Raw genomic sequence first — 10,844 nt, forward strand, 5'->3', positions numbered from 1 at the left:
AAACTTGATAAAAAATTGACTATTACAAAAAAATTTATAAAGTCTTGAAAATTCACAAATTTACGTCGATCTTCTTTTCTATGATCGCAAAACTTTCCTTACACTCTAATTATTTAGATAATAAATTGACTATCGGGGAAAAAATATCAAACCTTAAAAAGACATGAATTTAGGTTACGATCTTTCTGATAGTACAAAATTTAACAATAGAAACTCATTTTATAAAAAAAAAAATATTTCAGTCGTAAAATTTTTAATTGTAGGAATTAATATTTGAAAATCAAATTTTAACTAACACGAAATTCGAATTTATTTATAACTACTCTAAAAAATGATCACTATAATGAACTATTTGTAAAAATTGAATAAAACTTTGAAAAAGCATGAATTTAGGTCAATACTTTTCCAATAATACTAAATTTAACTGGAAAAACTCATCCCATTAATAAAATACTCTAGAGAAAAAATTTTCCTTATTCTCTTAATGATTTAGGTAATAATAATTTAAATTTCCATTTTTATCGATATCGCAATTAATGTAATAGCGAAAACTTTGGTACTATTTAACAACCCGGGGTAACACGTAAGTTCATTTTATGCACCATTTAATAATTATCCTTAAATTGTGCGGCGAATCATGACATAATTACTCACCAATTCAAGATAATACCATTTGAATAATCGTTTTATACAGAACTTGTTTTTAAATGCACTTGTTATAAAATCACCTCAAGTTTCACTTTTAATAAAATTAAACGTTAAATATTTATGTAATAATTACAAAATTAATTTGTTAAGGTTATAATCATGGAATGAAAATAGTTTGTACACTTTAGCCAACACTTGCACCAACTAATTAAACCCGAGTAATAACAAAAGACGTTTATACAGAATTAATATAACAATTGTGATTCTGACATCAGAATGAAAACTTGTTTGTAATATATATCACGTCTGTACAACTATATACAAATATTGAAGCATTTATTTTTCATTATGTACAGACTGTACGGGCAGTTAACCGAGTTTCTGTTAATAAATCTTCAATGAACTCGGTTCATTAATTAATTAAAAATATTTCCAAAATGTATGTAACACAATTAACATCAATAAAATCACTGAACAAAAATTCGCGTGGTAAAAAAAATTCACAGGAAAAAAGAAAATAAAAAATCACCAAAATTTTTTACCAACAGAAAAAGAAAAGTTGAGAAAATATAATTAAAAATTAACACTGAAAATTACACATTCAGGTAAAATTAACACTGATAATTACGCAAGGGAGCGAAACGCGTGGTCCGTTGATTACACGCGTAAAAACGACGTCAGGTCGCGAAGAAACGGCTTACGAGGTTAAGAGACGCGCACTTGGAGCGCCGAGCGTCCAATAACCGGCTTTTGGATGTGAAGCTTGCAAGCCCCACCTCCCGAACAGCGAGTGCAACCGAAAGCCCTCGAGCGGAGCCGAGTTTGAATGGTTATGAACGTCGCGCGAAAATCGATGGATACACCCGGTTATACGGATAATTGTTATTAATTGGACGCTTCGATTAGGCTGATTTCGAGGAGTAGAGGACTGTCACACGGCCAACACTGTCCTACTACGTGTCAGCTAGACGCGACTACACTACACATATGATACAGATATGCAGATGTGTAGATATGTCGAAGTATCGATGGATATATACGTGTGCGTACCTATTTACAACCTCTAGAGACGTTACTTGATTACTTGCTTATAATAGACTATTAGTTGAGATTGTTTCTAAACATCCTACTTCATTATGTCATATCAGTATGCAAGTAATTTTATTATTATTACACTGTAAAAATCGGGAATTAATTTTTGTTCCACGGAAAAAAGTAAACTGTAATAAATAACAGTCGATTTATAATAAGTAATGATCAACTGCTAAAAATTACCATTTCAAACAGTAAAATCGTGATTTTACTATTCACTTTATAATATTTACCATTTAAACGTTACAATTTACTCTTTACATGGAAGAAAATACTATTTCAAACAGTAATATTCGCTATGTGAATGTCTAAAATGTTAAAGTATAATAATTAAGAATTTAGACTCTGATGTTTATCATTTCGTACCTAAAAAATGATCTTATGATATGTAAAAAGTATAAAATAAAGTTAGTAAATTTCTAATACAAGCAACGTCAATATTTACAAAGTAAAATGGTAAATTTTAAACGCAACGCTAAAAATCAAACTGTAATTATTGACTTGCTTGAACTGGTAAAATGTATATTTTAAAAGTATAATTTTTACAGTTTCGAATGTTAAATTCTCCCAAAGTGAGACCCCCTTCTCTTTCATCTGGGTTCCCCTTCTCCTCATAATATGGACTATATATTGAAATGGCAATTTTTACTGTTTGAAACTGTAATTTTTTAAGATGAAAGAGTCGTTATTTACTACAGTGCCAGCTACTAATCACTTATTTTGGAGATTAAATTATAAATTGTGGCTTTTATACATTCTACATTAAGTTCTGTAATATTTATATTTTTGCCACCCCGATGTCCGCTTTACTGTGTGAAACTATAAAAATTAACCGGATTTCGAGTGAATGTTACAGTTTACTTTTTACCGTGTGTAATAATTGCAGAATAAATTTTAAAAACATTTAAATAAGAAGTTTTTATTATAAAATAATTTTTAATAACTAAAAAATAGTTCAAACAATTTATCTTCAGTTTAATTTGTAAATTTTGATTATATTTTTCCAAAGAATTTGAAGTTTTTGAAATATTGAATTAAATTTTCACACAGTAAAGAGTAATAAGTTTTTTTAATTATCATTATTATTATTATTATTTTAAGCTTATAAAATAACACGGTAAGTAGTATAAGTCAACGTTCATTAAGGTCAAGTATACGCATTTTGTGATCTGAAGGATTGTCGAGTTCAAAAAGTAAAGGTTAGAAAAATAAATCCACACTACACAAAATAAGTTAATGGCTGCATTAATAACTCCTACTATAAGTCTGAATGTATTATTGTAAAGAAGGGAGTTATTCAAAAAATTTTAAATGCTCTCACTCGATTTAATTGCAAGTAATCCTACGTACTCTTGTAGGATAAGTAGGCATACGTTATTCATGTGAAAACGTTTTATGAATTATAAATGCAAACTCTATGATGGTTAAAATTCCAGTATAACAAAAAAAATTTTGAAAAATATGATATGATAATAAAAAAACAACTGAACTTGAATTTCAATTATAAGAAAAAAAAAATTCAAGTTTAGCAATTATTCTGTCTTCACTAATCACGACGCTTAAGAGATTATAATAGAAATTCATTATTAGTTTGTCGCTTCTCAGGTCGCGGATTAGTAACTAAAATGTAATGAAAAATGTCAGCTGGGTGCGCCGTCAAAATCATTATTTTGTACATAATTTTCGTGAACAAAAAGACGAAAATTAAACTGTCAACTGTCATTTCAAGGTGCACATATATTTTGATGGTTACGTCAAAATATTAAATGTAAGTAATTATTATAAAAATTTTTTAAAACTTAAGTTTAATCGATAGTATATTATCAATAGCAGTTGATTTTATTAATTTTTCTATATCATAATAAATATTACTCAGCTGTATCGACGATTAACAATTCTTTTCATCTAAAAATTTAAATTCACTGTATAACCTTCTTAAGAAACACTGATAGAAAGCTCGTAAATGATTAATGCCTTAAACGGATTTTCTTTCAGCTCTCACGAGTTTCAGCAGCTTACAGATTCTGAATTTTCGATCTCTATTTCTGTCGCTAAATTATTTATAATTTATAATTTATTTAATATATTCTCTTCAGTCTTCAGACTTATAATTTACTACATCTTTTAAAAACAAAAATGGTCGATTTTTATCAAATTTAATAACTTCCTTGATTAAAATTCACTAAAAGTTAAGAATGACAATAATGAATCATATCTTTGATCTTAAATTTGAAAAAAATAATAATAATAATAATAATCTATATTATTAAGAGAATAAGAAAAATTTTGTGTTCAGGATAGTCATATGATAAAATCGGTTTTTTTTTTTTTAGTGAAATTTAGTGTCATTATAATTTATAAAAAGGTCTTGACTTGAATTTGTGCCTTTTCAAGGTTTCATGTCATTGTCACCGATAGTCAATTTATTATGATAAGTATTTAGGCTGCATTCAAAAATACTCTATCTCTAGGTACATAATTAATAAATGACCTTGTATCTTGTCAACTATTGACATTTTTAAAGATATAAGCTCATCCCGATGTTACATTCATCGAGACTTTTCATTTGAGTACCCACATCAATTTTTCATATATTTGATATATTTATATATATGAATATATGAAAAATATATCAAAATGCATGTGGGTATTCAAATAAAAGCTCTTAATGAATGTAACATCGAGATGAGCTTATATATTTAAAAACATCAATGTTTAAGAAAGTACAGTGCAATTTAACAGATATCTTGTGAACTATTGACATTTTTTAAGATATAAGCTCACCCCGACATCACGCTCATCGAGACCTTTCATTTGAGTACCCACATCAATTTTTCATATATTTATATATATTATATATATGTATACATGAAAAATATATCAAAATGCATGTGGGTACTCAAATGAAAGCTCTTGATGAGTGTAATGTCGGGATGAGCTTACATCTTTAAAAATATCATAAGTTGACAAAATACAATATAATTTCTTCATTATTGACATTTTTAGAGATATAAGCTCACCTCGATGTTACATTCATCGAGACCTTTCATTTCAGTACCCACATCAATTTTTCGTATATTTGATATATTTATATATATAAATATACTAAAAATATATCAAAATGCATGTGGGTATTCAAATGAAAGCTCTTGATGAATGTAACATCGGGATGAGCTTATATCTTTAAAAACGTCAATATTTAAGAAAGTACAGTGCAATTTAACAAAAGTCATTGTTTAATAAAGCAAAATTTTAATTTTTTTTATTTCACAAGTCACGGCAGTCACATAGTGCCTGCCAGGTTGCTAGTAATAATAATAATAATAAAATGTTGAGTAGATTGAATGGCTTCACTATCTAGTTTATGAAACCGTATACTTAGGAAAGGCGAAGTGAAATGTACAAAATAACTTCATCAGCTAGAAACTTTCTGATGAAAAAAATAATAACAATATCATATTACTTATTATAGTCTATGCAATTTCTACTTTTAATCTCATATTACCTGCTAGAAGCGAACTCGGAACTCGGAACTGATATTATATAGACTACTGGTGTGCGTACAGATGCTAGGTGCATCGTCGATGGAAAATTACATCCTGTCGCGAATGCTTCTGCGATAAATATCAAGACGAAACAAGAGAAAGGGTAGTTGAGACTAATCTAATAGTCTTCAACTCACAAGAATTAGAAAGAGAGTCTGCTGAGGTAATTACATAAAACTATCGTTATAACGATCCCTGCAGACATGAATAAATATATATTTTTGATACATAAATTCTTTTTTAAACTGTTAAAACAAGAAATAATTGATATTTAATTTTAACATTAAAGTATGTAAAGAATTTAAATTAATTGGTATTTGAATTAAAAAAGTTTTTAATTAATTATCATGTTATTACTAAACTTTCCAAATTACAATTTATTAATGAAAAATGTATAAACAAGTTGTCGGGAGGTCAAAAGTAACTTGTTTGTAATTTATATTTAATAATAAACAAGCTACAATTTTATTGACATTTTAGAGTATAAAGCTGAGTATAAAATGAACAATTTTGAATTGATTTTTAAAAGTGTCAAAAGTATATTTCTAGTAATTAGCATTTTACTAATTATAACAGAAGTAGTAAAAATGTTCACATTATGAATTAGCAACCCGGGTCGAAAAATTTAAACTGATCTTAAGCTAAATGATCTGCATTTGAACTTATTGATCTGTATTTGAACTTTTAAAAACATTTTCATCTGTATTTGATCTACTATTCAAATTATTTTTGATCTGTTTTAAGTCTAAATAACTTTTTAGTAAAATAATTGAGCAGCTATGAATATTTTATGCTGTTTCTAATCTAATGAGACTAAAAAGTTTTAAAAGTTTGATCGGTTTTTAGTCTAGTTAATTTGTAGATGAACTTTATGTATTGTTTTCAAATTCAATATGAAATCTTATACTGTTTTTGTTCTACAATTTTCACTCAAAATGTTCGAAGGCCAAAAGTCGACTAAGATGGTGACTTATAATTTTTTGGACTCAAAAGTATTTCATTAAAAATTATAAGTCGCATTTATTTGAAAAAATAAATTAATTTATAATATATTCATGCGCTCTCTTGTTTTATAAACTGAACGTCGATTATAACCTTACATCTGTCATATTTATTTGTCATAGCTTAACATTTCATGGATTATAAAAGTTTTGTAACGACGATTATTAGTTGCAGTGATAACTAATAAAATTGTATTTACATACGTATATAAAATAGTTCTCATCGTTTGATTATGGATCTAAATCTAGAGTTTTCTAATTATCGTTATTAAACACAATGTGAATACATCGACAAGATTAAAATGTTGACAAGATGACAAGATTAATGTTAAATTTTATACTTTCACGCTTTCACGCATCATTTAATGAGCGATATTCACTATTTGGTAGTGCGAAGAATACCGCTTGGTATACATTGCACTACGAAATAGTGAATAGTCACTATTTCAATTGCAGAGAATGAAAAGCTGTGCCCTGTAGAGGATTTTCGAGGACATGAATAAAATAATAATAAATAAATAAATATATTTTTTTTATTATTATTATTATTACTATTACTATCTAATTCGTAAAAGATCTGTTTTTGATCTACAGGCGATCAAAAACCGACTAAAAATTATGCAACGTTTTGGTCTGTTTTTGACCTTGATGCGATCAAAACCAGTTAAATGATTGTGACAAAAAAAGTCTGATTTTGGTCTTGAAACAATAGAAAACAATTTTATTATAACATTAAAAATGATCTGAAATTGGTCTGAATTGGGAATAGTACGGGCAAAAACAGATTAAATTTTTATATAAAATAGATACACAATAAAATTAAATTGAATGAAAAATATTAAAAATTTTTATTAATCATAAAACAGACTAAATTTTTTGACCCGGGAAATTTTTCACTAATAAGAAACTTGAATCTTCTGAATTTTTTAATGAGTAAAAAATAATTAATTTAAAGGCAAAGCCAATATATTTATTTTAACACTGCTAATTTTTATTCTTACTATTTTAAAAAGTTAAAGTTCACTAGTTTTATATAATAAAACCTAAAATCATAAAATTAACGAACAAAAAGTGACTATTAATTGATCAAATTTAATTAACAGTTGTGACACAATATTTCATCGTTAACTTAATATTAGATCGAGCTCTTGGATGAACAATCTCTCGGAGGAAGTTATTACTTTTAATGAGCTCGATAAAGACCTAGTAAGACGAATCCTCGTTAATTAACAGCGAGTGTTTCAATTAATTGATTTCAAACTTGAAAGTTTTCTGTAACTGATAAACTATATATGATCTGAAATTCGATAAAAAAATTAATTAGTAAATTTCATTTTACTAATCAAATAACATTTTATCGCTAGTTAACGTCGTCTTTGCTCAATTTTTTTTATTGCAGTTCACTGATGTATCCTCACAAATTATCTAGATCAATTTTTATAATATTATTAATCATACTAGAAATTCAAATAGTGCGCCTTAATTTTTACCAATAATAAATCGAAGCCCGTTTTTTGCGAGATTTGAATTATGACTAACTTCAAGACTTTCATGTATTTTTATTTAAATTAAGGGATTAATGTGTTTTACTGTTAGTCTGGTATTGTTTCTTTTCATCATATCTATGCAATCCTAACATACTTGAAAACTAGTAAGGGAATTTTAAGAATTGTTCGAGTAGTAATTATAAATTATTGATTATTATAGAATGTAATTATCACAGGAAAATCTTAAGATTACGATAGAGAGAATTATTTATTATTAAAAACTACAGGTCTCATTGAGTTAATAGGAAAAACATAAGTGACTACGATTTACATGGAAATTAATTTGTATTACGTTGGATTGTACCGAAGAAGAGCGAGAGAAAATAAGAACGGTGCGTGCTGATATAAACGCAAGTGGAAATATGAACCAAGAGGTAGTTAGTCAGAAATAGAAAAAATATTTATCGTTGATGTACATTAGCGTACCTATACAGATAAAAAAATTACCTTGACTTAAGAGAAAAAAAATTTTTTATAAAGAAAAAAATAAATTTCTTGAGTCAAGAGAAAAAATTTTTGAGCTAAGATAAAATTCTTGGTTTAAAATAAAAATTTCTTAATTCAAAAATTTTTGTCTTGAGTCACTAACTTTTCTACAGTAAAGTTTTAAAGACTACAAGCCTTGAATTTGTTAATTAAAAAAATAAAAAATTTACGTGAAAGTTATAAAAATAAAAAAAATATCTTTCTGTGAATTTTTTCAATGACAAAAAAAATTTTTGCTGACAATTTTATAACTGACTGTAAAAATAATTTATTTAAATTTCATCTGCTCTATGAGTAGTTTTAAGTTTATAATATGACATTGACTAACAAACACCTGAATAAATAATAGCGATGAAAAAAAGTAGTGCAAACATAGTGCTTTCAAGTATACACTAATTTCAATTTACATATGAGTTTCAAAGAGATGTAATTGCAGCGGAATAATTGTGTATAAAATAAACGAGCAAGAGCGTCAGTAAAGTGTGAGTATGAGAAAGAGAGAAGGAAAGGTAGTTGGGCAACGAAAAAAATAAAAGGATTTTTAATGAACAATGCCGGTACATTGTTCCTCATTTAGCATGTAAATTCTCGTTAGGACACAAGAAACGCACTAACTCCGGCTTCGTCTAGACAACCGGAAGTAAATTAAAAAAAATAAACAACATATAATTAAATAATGCTCAGAGCTGTAAGAACATAAAATGTAAATGCGTAAAAGAAGTAGTTTTAATAAAAAAAAAATATTGCCTGCTATATTTAAATTGGAAAATAATTTTTATTTTTTTTGGTCGGAAAAAGTTGCTGGCAATTAATTATTTGTGTAGTTATTTAGCGATAAATATAAACATACATAAAAATGAACTCACTTTATAGCTTATTTTGAACGAGTTCGGAGCTCATAAAATGAATCCAATAATAACAGTCATGAACTTTTTATAACACATTAATGACAGCGGATTGTTAAATTATAACGAGTGAAACTATATTGGGCTCGTTGGAGTACAAAAATATCAATCGCGTCGTTCTCCAGTCGTAAAATAAATATTCTTTATAGTCTATAAATACGAATTAATAGACTCGGAAAATTTTCCGACTAAAAGCTCTAGTATAAATGTAATGGTAAGTAATTAATTTAGTTGTTTTTTCATACCATTAATGCTTACAAAATTGAATTAATACAGTGAGTTTTAAATGAAGTAGATAAAACCTGTGAATAGTCAGACTTATCCAATACTTAATTAAAAAGAAGAAAATTTACTGTAGATTTTTTTGGTTTAGAAAATTTTATAGTATATAAAATTTATATTTTTAATGCATAATGTAAACATTATACAATTTGAATAGTACTAATAAATAGTTTATTAATCATAAAATTGAAAACTGAAGAATTGAAATTCTTGATTTTTAACTAGACTTTTTAAGGTAGTACACCGGTTTTAGAATTGGTGTTCAGAATTTAATGAAATTTGGCATATTGGTACTTTATAATATCATAATTAAGCAGTAAAATTTTTGGAAGCCTGGCGAGTCCTGAAAAAAAGATATTAATATTTACATATTTTTGCCTTTACCATTGATCCTTATGAAAAATTACAGACTTTATTTTATTTCACAAAACTGGACGTTCAGATTCTTATAAAAATTGAGACAACGAGAGAAAATAACATCTAGAACATATTTAATAACAATCAGTATGGTTTCCGAGCATATGAAAATATTTATTAATAAAAAAACATTCAAAATTTGTCTCTGTCTCTCTTTCTCCAACGTGATTTAGTATAGGGAAATCTACTACGTTAATCAAATAAGGTTAGGTTTTGGGATTTGACTCTTGTGGTAATGGTAGTACTACCTTAAGAGACATTTTAAGTGGAAAGAAAATTATTAATTAATCTTGATATTTATTTTTGATATTATTTAATATAAATGAAATTAAAATTAACCAAACTTTCAATAAAAATTATAAAAACCCAATTAATTCTACGCCAAACTTGGTAAAATTTTAATATTTATGATCTACTACAATAAAATTTAATCAAGAGAAAAATTCTTGAACCAAGAATATAATTTTGAAGAGGGTAATTGTCTTGAATCAAGAGGAAAAATGCTTGAATCAAGACGAAAAATTCTTGAATCAAGTAAAATTTCCTTAAATCAAGAATTTTTCTACTCAAATCAAGAATATTAAGTTCATCAAAATTGTATGCTTGATTTAAGAACATTTTTTTTTCTGTATAGCTAAGACAAATAGACAAAATAGACTGATATACTCAATAATATCGAGTAATATAGATTAATATTGAGCATCAAAATGATCAATAGAAGCTTGAAGCTCGAAGCTCGAAGCTTGGAATTCGGTAATTTTCTCTGCGCATTCATCTCTACTTCTCAGTAAGCACAAACGCGTAACATACAGATATACTGGTGGGATCTAATTTTCAACATTCTAATTTGCACATACATAACGTGTTCATCAAGCTCTCTACTTTCTCACATTCACTTTGATAATGGCCTCTGATAAGCAC

The sequence above is a fragment of the Cotesia glomerata genome, linkage group LG10 (genome assembly GCF_020080835.1).
Source record: "Cotesia glomerata isolate CgM1 linkage group LG10, MPM_Cglom_v2.3, whole genome shotgun sequence".
NCBI lineage: Eukaryota > Metazoa > Arthropoda > Insecta > Hymenoptera > Braconidae > Cotesia > Cotesia glomerata.